Genomic DNA, 12,715 nt, shown 5'->3' on the forward strand with positions numbered 1-12,715 from the left:
TAACACTGCTCATAGCATTTAGCAAACTCTGGCTCTTTACCTTTACACACAAAGACAGCTGCTTTTTCACAGTTTTCATTTATATATCTTCAGGTAGCCCATGGCACACCTGTTGTGCTTTTTTGATGCCTCTGCATTGCCCTCCTATCTGCTCTGTTTACATCTGCATCCTATTGTAGGAGACCTAATTGAGTCAGATTACTTAGTTCACTTTGATCTTTCTTACCAATAATTGAGCTACAGGATTGTGGAGTTAGTCAGAAGGAGATGTGACAATGTATAGTGAGTTACGTGAGCTTCTTTTTGCTGCTCTTTCACAGAGATGCGTGATGGAGGTTCTGCTCTGTAAAGCTGTACATTTGAAGTCTGCTTCACTCCTGTAACCACAGATATTCCTCAGCAGATTGTACTGAACACTGAAAAGATCCAATAGCTATATTCTACCCATGTTGCAATAATTTCAGCCTCTACACAGCTAGTTTTCAGATGCCATTAAACATTACTAATTAAAAACTACTACTTATTAAACAAACTAAAAGTCACTAAAACTTTTAGTTTGACCACAGGGCATGAAGTGCATTGCACCAGGAAGAACCTTCCTCCAACACAATAAAACCTCTAGAAGTCTGAAAGCACCTCTGAGCATGCCTCACGAGGGAGAAACCAAAAATTTTACATGTGATATTTGAACAGCATTTAATTGGTGTCCAGAATTAATCTGGAAAATGCACACTGTCTCATCTTCTCTCAAGGCTGCTGTTCATTAATTAGATCCATTGTAGCAAGTGCCATTGAGCTATCTGCAATGTTTAAGGTTACATCAAGCCCCTATAAATGGCTGCCTGTTAACAGGATGCATCCATCTTCATTACTTAGCCGTTTCTGTCTGTGCTCGTTCTGCCGCAAATGAAAGCCATGTCAGTGGGTACTGAGGAATTAAAACGATTCATCACAACCGGATTCTGAACTTTACCCTCTTTTTATTTCATGAGTAGTTCTAATTAATTTATGGGGAAAACAATGCCAGCTCATAGAGCATCTTTCTGTATGCAGCACTGCCAATAATAATTTAGATTATAACAAGGCCTTTCTGTCTCTCATACTTAGTTCACTATGGATTTTCTCAGGCTTAAATGCACTCAATTGCTTAAACTTTACAATAGATACTCTGCTACACTCTGCTAGAGTCAAGTCATTATGCTCAAGCAATGACCCATCTGAGACTCACTTTACTGGTCTCTGAAGCCAACAGGAAGTCAAACTGTCACAACCGATATCCCAAACTGTACACATCAAAGCAAACAGACTGAATCCAAATGGGTTCTATCTGTAAAGCAAACAGATTAAGGGTTTACAAAGAATATTGCGTGTATCCCCAGGACTCTTCCTGAAAGACTTATTTTCCCGCATGGATCCCTCTCCTGTTTGGCCCCACCTCACTGTTTATCCACAGTCTGGAAGTCAGCAGAGCTGTGCCACATGGTCACAACCTGTCCAAACAGAACAAGCTGAAAGCATTCATCCAGTTCCCTCTGTGCCTCAACGTGGACTGAAGAGAAACCACACTCATTGTCCAGAGCTGAATATTGTAACTCATTGCATCACCATGTCAAAAGGAAGTGGTCTATTATCGCAACTGTACACCTGTAAATATCATAGGCCTGGTCAGCAGACCTCAGGAATGGTGGCAAATCTAACAGTGCTTAATAGGTATGAGAGGTTATCTAATAACGTCATCCTCAGCAACTTACGTAACAGACAGGAGAGTTGTCTTATCAGCTCAGCACACAGATGTTTGATGACAGCAGCAGAAACTGGCTGTAAAAGAACGAGCATTCTGAGCGCACCAGGTGGCATTTTACACAAATTCTAAAATGTGGGCTATTCAAAAGGTCAGTGAATACTGCAGTCCCTTAATATTGCTAATCCTCTCCATTTACAATTATCATTTATTTGCCCTTCTTTGCTTCTAAAGGTTTATCACTCATTTGTGGGCTAGAGCTATGGATGGATCTATGGACAAGCAACGCTGCAAAATGTATAGCTGACCTGAGTAGGTATACTGTCTCATAATTGTTGGCTTACACCTTAAATGAGATGTGGTGACAAATGTGATGCATCAGTTTCTAAATCAGTCACAAATGTTTCAGACTCAAGCAGTATTGCTAATGAAACAACTGTGAATGGATGTAGACTTGAATTGAAATGAAAATGAAATACTTAATGATGACCCTTTCACAAAATGTCAAAGTTCAAAGATATTAATATCACTTAGCAGGCTAGAATATAACAGACCAGCTTTTCAAGTTACCCACAGTTTCTCTTTCATTCTTGCAAAACATGTAGAGAACAATGCAGATGAATACAGACAGGAAAGAGGTGCAAGGGCAGGGAGAGGGCTGGGGAGTGTCTCTAAAACATGGTGAAATCACAAAGTAGACAGTTTGTGGAATATGATGGATGATAGGATATGAAGGATTATAAAATCGGTAAGAATTTTAAAACGGGTATTTACTTTGCACCTTGCAGAGACAGATGGTTTGCAAATGGGCTTCATTAACACATTCGACAGTGTGCATGTTTCTTGTTATAATAAAATGCTTTCACATTAATAGAAATTCACTGCGAATAATGCATCAACCTGTTTATCAATACAGCTTGTGTTTGAGGAATACAAGAATACAGAAGACAGACAGATGCAGGAAAATCCAGTGAAGACATGGGTATATCAAATGGCTAAGTGTCCCATCATTATCAGTTTGTCAGTCACTTTTGTCAGTTTTACCTATTTCTTTTTTTCATAGCAGGCAGCATTTTACCTAACTTTGCCATGCTCTTTCTCTGTGTTAGTGGATGTTTTTTTCAAGTAATTATTTTGTTGTAATGGCACTGCCTTTAAAAAAGATTCAGTGTGCAACAATACTGTTTGTGGAAACAATTTACCCTGTTGCTTTGCACCTGAAGAGTCACGAGGAACAGAAATACATTTCTCCCATCCCCAGAATAATGAACAGAATTCCCAAGGCAAATGCTCTTAAGGGCTAATGTGTTGCCATACAATGGAAGCTTTACACTCAGGGCTCATAGGGATGAAGCTATAATACTGTAAAATGGGAGATATGAAAGTTTAGTGGCGGTGACATGAAAGGTCTTGAGTAATCAAAAGTAGTTGGTATCCTGCCTCAAAAGTTTGAATGCCAAGATCCTGAAAAGACATAAAAAACATAAAATATAACATATAGAAAAACATAACAGGCTATGAGTGTTTTTGGTCCTATGTGAATGATGTTTCATGTAATCAATAAAACCTGTTACACAGGGACTCTCCTCCTATTTTATGCAGTTATTTGTGGTCAACAGAAAATGAGCCTACAAAACTGCAGAAATTCATCAGTTTAGGCAAGCAAGATGGCAGATAGTAAGGTTGTACTTAACAAAATAGTTCAATTTCAAACATCTACATTACTACATTTGGCATAATATATCAACAACTGAGTCAGAGCATTATCTTATTCAATATGAAGCCAATAAAATTACAAAGTGTGTCCCTGGCCTGACAGTCAGTATTGTGTATGCCATTGTTTGCCTCTGAGTTATTCACTGACATTCATATTTTGATGTAAATGCAGTTTTGAGTAGACTGATGCACTTCAAAGTGATCTGTGAACCATGTGACAGATAAACCATTACAATTATTAGAATTAACTTTACTATAATTAACTAGTGACAACTGGTCAACAAGACCAAAATGCCAAAATGATGCTGGGCCACATTCAGTCATGAGGTCATCTTCTACAGTAGATCACAGCCCACCTAAGGGGCAAATAAATATATAATACCCCTTCACTGAAAGCCACATCAATGTCATGCTGTGCTACCATCACTGAGGGGGCCCCTTGAGCTGGTGAATAGTGGGAGGAAGTTTAAAATCTCCACTTTAGGACAATTTGACTTTTTTTTTCTAATACTACTGATTTGTCTTTTGTATTCTGCAGTAATGCAAGCCGCACTGCATTTGGCAAACATATTAAAAGTGAAACTTATATTTGCAGTTAAAGTTGTAGTAAAAAGTGAATAAAGAATAGAATATTGTCTTTTTAATCCTACCTTACGGAGTTAATTCATGGCACATTGCTGACGAAACAGGCCACATACATACATACTATATAGACCACGGAGGGGTTTTCAGAAAAAAAAATGTGTATGCAAATTACACAATACTCCAAGTCCTGCCACTGTAACAACATGGCAACATGCAACATCCAGTTAACAGTCACAGACAGCAGTGTGATGATGACACTCTAATGTTTTATGAATTTGACCTTTAGGGCCCATTCCAATCAATCAAAAAGCTGGGAAGCAGCCTATTGGGATTATTTAACATCCAAGATGCAAAAAGTAGGGCACAATTTATTTTCACACAGTCATTATTAATGAGCATTCAGTTAACCCAAATACATTTTCCACATATGTCTATTGTATGTACATAATTTTGTTCATTACGTTATAACTCAAAATCATTGATTATCAATATAAGTTCATGCACAACAATGACATTCAGAGGAGAAGCATCTAGACAAAAAGAAATAAACAAAAACACAATAAAAAAAGGTAGTCTGGCAAACAAATCCTGAAGATATTTGCCTAGATATGTACTCCTCCTCCCGGCTCACTTTTTTGCTTAAATGTGGATTCATTTGTTAGAGAGCTGAAAACATCTTTAAAGACACATTTGCATAAGTTAATCAGACACCCAGCTATGCCATGCTCTGTCAGGGTCTGTTGTTGGCGAAAACTCCAGCAGCAAATTGCCCTGAAGATTGCACATTGCAGGGATTAGTATGCCTGGATATGTGGCTGCAGATGACACAGTAGAAATTAAATAAAACCCACACATAAACCATGAAAAATAGCGCACTGTAAAATGTATTGGTGGTGGGAGGGGCAGATGGAGATGAAGGCAAATGAGGGAGAACTTGGGGGGGGGGGGGGGGGGGTTTAATTTCTATCTGACAATGTAGACAATTGAAGTATGACCATTATTTTTTATTTTCTACATTTTTGGTCAAAAGACAGTTCTGAGAAATTGATTCCTATAATGAGCTATGGTTGGTTAGTCAATTTAACTTCTAACTGAATTGGTTGGACGTAACTCTGTAAAGCTGTCTCAGAAGGATCACTTGTGTTCTTTATTTCATTAACATTAGAGCCCCCCTAAAAGCACAAAGCAGCAGGCTGAGTTTTCAGGGTGAGGAAGGGGTCATATAGAGAGATGTACTCTACTAATGAAACTCTTCTGGATACCGAAAAAATAAACATGTAATGAGTGTTCTTGTATTTTCATGCTCCACAGAAATATTTCTGATCTCAAAGCAATGAATGGAAGTAATTTTTCAGAAGCTGAGGACTCACACACTCACATTGTCTGAGAGATTATGGAATAAATATGAAAAGTTGAATGGCTGTTCCTCGTGCCTACTCAATGTATTATCACAAGGTATGAACTTGTGATAACATAACATAATAATAATTCAACACAGACAATAATAAACCATGCATAATAACTGAGCCTCTCCTGTTTTTAAAACCTATATCTTCAGATTTTCATATTTACTATGCCTGACTTGGATTTGATACTTTAAAAATGTATTCATATGGAGACTGCAACTGAAACAAGGTTCTGCTTTCTTCTGACTTGTTTGTTGATGGCCAGTTTCAGCTCAGATGAGGCTCAGAGAGGCCAAACCGATCAGTCTATTACCCTGTGAAGCCCAATGTCTCCACTCACATTCAACTTCGCCCCCTCAGATTAAACTTGCAAAGCACAGAGGTAATTGATGGGAACCATCATCTTGCTGGAACCTCCCCACTCTCCATCCTACCTCAACACACATACAAACACAAACACACACACACACTTTTTCTAAGGGGTTAAGGAGCAGCACTAAAATATTTACCTTAATCTTTAAATCATTAATCTTTGGGAAATTAATTTTGCCCCTTATTTTGTAGGGAGAGAGAAAGGCCTTCAACTGAGGGGTAAAGTGTTCTCTCTGCTCACTAATTTTCACGCTCAGTCACCTCCCTCTCTTGTAGGACTGGCAGGATTAATGGGCCCAGAGGGGATGCTGTTTTGCCAGTTGTATTAAGTCCAATCACCAGCCACAGTAGCCCGCTCCATGCTCTCATAGGTCTGACAGCGTCAATGGAGCTGTCTTGAATTTTGTAGTTTGAAACCTCTTCAGCTGCCTGCCAGGGGAATGCAGCCACTGGTGCTCCCAACCTCTCCCAGCAAGCGCAGCACTGCCAGTGTCTGTGTTAAGGTTTTGAAGGGCAGGGGGTGGGTCACTGTGCCATGGGATAGAAGGTGTCCTGACAAATAGATCCGGCGACTGCACAGCTTCAGAATTGTTGCTCCCCCTGATTAGCTTTTGAAAATTGGACCGTGGGAGAAATCTTGTCTTGTTTGGTGGCTGAGGTCTGTTTATTAATCTGACTCACCTTTTGGTGGTGAAGAGGAGGCCCCTTTGGTGCCTTGGTGAGAGTCTGCTGTGCTCCCAGCATGGGGCTGAGGTACCAGCATAGCAAGCAGAGGTCAACCATGCCGTGCTGAACAAATCTGATCAAGCGCAGCCCACCAAATGTCAAAGCTTCAGAAACCACCAGGCTCTATTATAAAACCTCATTTGGTCCTGCCTTATTAATTAAATTAACAGCAGACAGAACAACTGAGCAGACCTCTTTAATTGGTTAGGCTATTCAATACAGATAATGACAGCCCCTGAACCTTTGTCTCCAGAACAGTCATATGACTTGTGATCAATCAGGGAGTAGATGGAGCAGGTTAAAGATTTACTCTCTTCTCTTTGTTCCTACTGCAACAGAGAAACTATTGTTTTAAGCAGAGAAACAGGATCAATAGATTTGATCAATAGACATCTTCTTTAACTATGCAGCATTTACAAAGAATCAAGGGATCAGGGCTATTGGTTTCAGCAAAGTAGCTGCACTGCACCTTCTTTACTTGCCCAGAAAAGAAGGAATGCTGAAAATGTCAAAAAAAGTACTGTAGTAGCCGGTGAAACAGGCACCAGGAGACCCTGTGCGCACACCCCACCCTGCTTGTGCACCAGGGAAAAGCAGGAGGAATGCTCTGGGCAGAGGAAGGGAGAAGAACACACAAAAAAACCTCATAATCCAAGCCGCATGGCATGCTTTAATTTAGAAGGTTGCAATCTGGATCAATGGTGCACAATTGATTAATTACAGATAAATGCAAATAAAGTATGTTGGGCTAAACCATATTAGAGCACTTTGGTGCACCTGCCAGCTCTCTCTCTGTCTGTCTCACTCAGATTGATATGACCAGGGTACAAGACAGCAACAATTGTTCTTTTTAAACAAACCAATGCATTACAGAAGCATTAGTTGTTCAAGGGGTTACTAGTTCATGCCATAATAAATAAATGACACATTACACTTTTGCACAAGCCCCAAAATATAGATATCACATTTTCAAATTCTGGATGGCAATGTGGACTCTGTGTTCCACATGTCCCAGACCAGTCAAAGTTCTGCATCGTTCATGTAATGTTGCCTCAAAACATCTAATTTGCATAACCCTACATATTTAAGTGGAAATGTAATCATGGTGATATAAAAGCAAGAATATTGATTGATCATTCAAAAAACTCCCAGATTGACTAAAGCCACTGATATCAGTGGTGAGAAACAACACTACAGCTGGTTTCCTGTTAGGCCTAAACATTTATAATTCACATATTCTTTTATTTATTTTTAAATCCACATTTCAAAATGATTAAAACACAGAAGGGATAAAATGCAAAAGAGCAATCATTTCTTAGAGGTATGCCACAATTTGTGTTCAGAGCAAGTTGAATGGTGAAATAGAGAGCACTAATAATATTTACTTGTACTGTTTTTATATATTGTATCACATAATTCAGATTCATTAAAGGTGACCGGGTCTTGGAGATTCAGATAATATATCTGTATTTAAATGGAAAAGAAAATTTTATATAAGACAGTTTTTATCAATTGTATTCTCTATACATTGGCCACCAGAGAATTAAGTGTTTGTATGAACATTTGAAGTTAGCCAAATACTGTTTATGCTATACTCAAATGAATAAACAAAGGAATAATCTACTGTATATTTAGATAATATTTAGATTATTCATTAGAGAATGACTTATGCACATTAATTAAACACAATGCACTCCTATGAGTGCCTTTCTTTGGTTGAATGGATCAAAATACCCCTTGGCAATTGTCATTTAAATGACTCCCCTGATAGCTTTCTTTTGAGAGCGCTTTTTCTGAAAAATTCAATATAATTCTTTTAAAATATTTTTCCCCTGGTGTTTCCACTGATGATCCCTGACATTAGTCACTGTGAGACCAAACTGACTCCATGACACTGCTTTCTAATTTCACTCAGTCTTATTAGAAATGAAATTGATTTTGGGGAGCCTCTGTGTTATAATATCGTATGGATTTATGAGTCTCGCTATAGGTGCATGTATGCAGTTGTGTACAGTGGGGAGGTAAGAAATGATATAAGCTAAATTTGCAAGCACATATGAGCCATTTAATCAACAAGCATTTATGTTTTATGATAGCATCAAAGGATAAAAAAGGAGAACAATACATAGTTTACTTTTCACATATAGCTTATTTCCCAGTGCAAACTTCAAAAGACACAAGTAATTATGTTCATAAATAACAAACCAAATAATATTTAACACAAATTTTCCCAAAGGATACAGGTGCCCTTAATCAAACTTTTTTTAAGTATAGATTGATTAAAGCAGAAATTAGTTGTTGTTTCCTTGGGGACATTTTTTTTTTCCTTATGAAGTACTTTTTCACAGATGCTTCTGTCTGGAATGGCCTAGTTACCGCCCACAGGGATAATCCTTCTGAAAATTAATAATCATTTCCAGGACCATTATAAATCATTATGCTTTAGACAATATTGTTGAAATGCAAGATCTATCCAAATTCTCATTGTGTGTATAGTCAACATCTAAGTCCTACAGGCTCCCATTTAATATGGGCTACTGCCCATTTGTGCATGTCCAAGTAATACTGTGTGTTAAATGTTTAGCTGTTTTTACCACACATGATCCAAGTTCTTTCATGGAATGTCACAGACAAAGCCAGCTGACTTGAATGTTCTGATTTAGTCATCCACATGATTTATCAAATAAAATAAACTAGTAAGCTGTGGTATTTTTAAGTTTCAGAGACCAAATACAAGAGCACAAAGGTAGTGATAAAAGGGTACAGACAACCCAAGAGCAATGTTCACATTGCACAAGTTGTGATCCTGAGAAGAGTGAGACTAATGTGAGAAGACTGCATTAATGCTTGTACAGTGCTCTGACTTGTTTGCATTATGCTGTGGAAATTGTGGTGTTTAGTGCAATAAAAGGGACTTATCCCTCTCAAGAGAAGTAAAATTGAAAAGGTTTATCTATGTGACAGCTCAAAATTATTGCCTCCTCCATGTGTCAACATAGGTGTGATATAAGGTACACTGAAAAATGACAGATTGGCCTGTGTTTTATCATCCATTCATCTTCTTAAACCACCCTTTTATGGTCACATTTATTAGGACACTAAAGACAGTTAACATGAAACATCCTCCCATGACACTGTGTCCTTTGTTGAAAGTATGCTCTCTGTGTCTGTACAAAAGTAAATTGCCTTAAGTAACCATTAATGAAGCAATACTAAAAGTGCAATTACCTTTCTGCCACTTAGCTGTATTATCACAAACAATGTTGTTAGGTTAGAAATACCCTAAAACAGGTGTTATTTGAAAAATAAAACTGGAAAATTATTCAACACCTGAGTGCATCTGTCAAGACATCCATATAAGATCTCATTGTCAACACAGGGACACACATTACTATTCTATTTTTAAAAATGTCCAGGCCCTCATTAGTACCAGTATATTATAAACATGTTCATTTATATTTTTGAAAAACTATTACACTGGTACCAAATTATCCATTCAAATTAAGCATATTGAATCATATAAGATAATGTGCTGCTTGTTGAGAACATATCAGATTTTTGCGCAGGCTGTTAGAAATTGCTCCTAATTTTTCACTACAGTGGCTCACCACTCCATAAATAAATTTTTATTTTATTAATTTCATTTATTAATTTTTATTTAAATGAAATTTGCTGAAATTTCATTACATATCAATCTGGGGAATCTGGTGAAATTTAAAAATAAAAAGCTTTGCATATCATGGCCCAGTATTATCCCTAGTGATCTCATGACATGCATTCAGTCCCCACCTGCAGTGGACCTGTGTGCTGTGCAGGGTGGTGATTCTACAAATGGGATATATTATTTATCTCTCCCACGCTCTTCTGCAGAGCACAGCCCAGCACTCCTTCCTGTGCTATGGTCCCAGGACGAACTGAAGTGAGCTCCTGCCAACAGGTCAACAGGCATCAACCATTGAGAATTCTCTGTCCCTCAAGAGGCCCTACTCAAATGAATCACAAATCTGTTGGATATATAACGGTATGAATATCACTACCTTAATGAGTTCCCTTTTAATGAAAAGGGAATGCTTCACTTATGTTCACTTAGAACTTAGAGCCATTCTCCAGCTCTCTCCATTTTGGCTGCCAAGTGTTTCACATGGGTTTTTAAGAATGCTACTAGGCCTCTGTCCTTTTAATCTGAGGTTGAGTGCAAAGTTTGCATTGGTGGAATGCAATCCATGGGAGAAGCAGAGAGCAGGTGCATACCACACATATAAAGGAGAACATTGCTAAATGTGAACTTTTTTTCACTGGTGCCCAAAGGCAATGCCAATGCACATGAGAAGCAATCACTGTCAGCTATTGAGATGGCTGGAGTTTCACTACAGGACCCATAAGATGAAGATCTTTTTGCTTAAAAGGGGTTACATGACAACCGCCCTTAATTATGAGAGGTTTGTTGTGCCTCTCTCAGAAGTAAATTAAATCACTTCTGTCTACAGAGAGCTTGTCATTATTTAAACTATTCTCAACCTAATTTATTCCACATGTTTTTTTCTAAGTAATGAATTAATACATTAAAGAAAAGGCACTGATGAAAATCTGTTTTCACCCTCAACTAATGTGAAGTGGTTCAGCAACAGAGGAGACAAGAGATATGATCAGATTTTTAAAATTTTATTTTATTTTTGCTACGATCTAATGCTGCTTGAATACCATCAGCAAATGGCATTCCACATGCTGAGGAGAGCATCATTTTTGAATTTGACACTTAATGTAATGACTGCCCTTTCTTGTCATGGTTGAAACATATTATTTTAGAGATACTTTGAAAATTTAACTGGATATCAAAATTGGCTTTGTTATGCACAGTATAAGGTCTAGATTTTTGACAAGCACTATTCAGTTCAGTTCAGATTCATATTATTCAGATTTGTGTTTTTTATTTTCCTTACAAATTATGTAAAAGAAACACTTAAGGGATGTCAATCCTTACAGTATTTCTGTACACTTTAACAGACATATATATGAAATGCGTTAAAAGTGGCTGAGTACTCTCCTTTTTTTAATCACAGAGTGTCTGCTACATTTCTCTATTACAAGAAGTGAAAAGTGAGTGACTCTATGTTGAGGGTTCCTACTATAGTAAATGTAAAAAAACTACACATTCATTGATAAAGTTGTAGTTTAATTACGCTCTAAGAAACAATGTAGCAGACATATCCCTGTTTAGTTAAAATGACTCTGAACTTCTGTATTGGACACATATGCAACCTTTCTGTAAGCAATCTCAACAAACACCACAAAACACAACATACAACACACAACACACAACACGTCAAAACATTCACTTTTTTGGAAACACCCATAACAGGAGCTGAGGATACTATCAAGTGTAATATTTGTAGCATTATACAGAAATACCATGGACATGAATACATTTGTATTCACTGTCAGGAAGAAGTCTTTGACTGTAGCCATGGAGACATAAACACTGTATGTTCCATGTTTCATTCTAGTTCCAAATTTAATATTATGTTATAGGAACACAGACACATGTCTGCAATGAATCAAAGGAAAGGATTTCTATTTTTATTTCTGTAAGAGAGCACAAAAACAAACAAATGGTCATCTCACCACACATTTAAAATACTGTGTACTGTGTCGCTATACTGTGATAGTATTGTACATGTATTTTGCATATCATTGGGGTAGTTCTGTTGTATTGAATGGGCTGAATGACAATGAATGAACAATGAATGGGCTTTAATCAGAGAAACCAACATGATGTTTCCCAGTATACTACATTAAAAAGAAAGAATGCATCACAGAGATCTCTTTAAGAAAACTCCACTTTCTTTCTGTGATTCAAATGTCCCTTTTGTAGGGGGTGTCGTTCTTTTGAAGCTTGATATTTCTGACTCAAAGAGAGAGAGAGAAAAAAATGATTTTTCAGCATAACCTTGAAGTGATGGCTTAATTTCTGTAAATGTCAATGTTCAGCAAGATCCCATAATCCTCTCAATACAGGGTTCACTTGTGGCTGAGATTTGGACAGTGACGCTCAAAGAAGCCATTTGCCCAGTAGACCATGCTATCTGTGTTAACATCATTAAGCATAATTTTAGAACAATAAAGATGTAATTAATAAGTTCACGAAAGCATTTAATTTGTTGAAAAGGTG

This window comes from Megalops cyprinoides, chromosome 2 (genome assembly GCF_013368585.1).
Source record: "Megalops cyprinoides isolate fMegCyp1 chromosome 2, fMegCyp1.pri, whole genome shotgun sequence".
Classification (NCBI taxonomy): Eukaryota; Metazoa; Chordata; class Actinopteri; order Elopiformes; family Megalopidae; genus Megalops; species Megalops cyprinoides.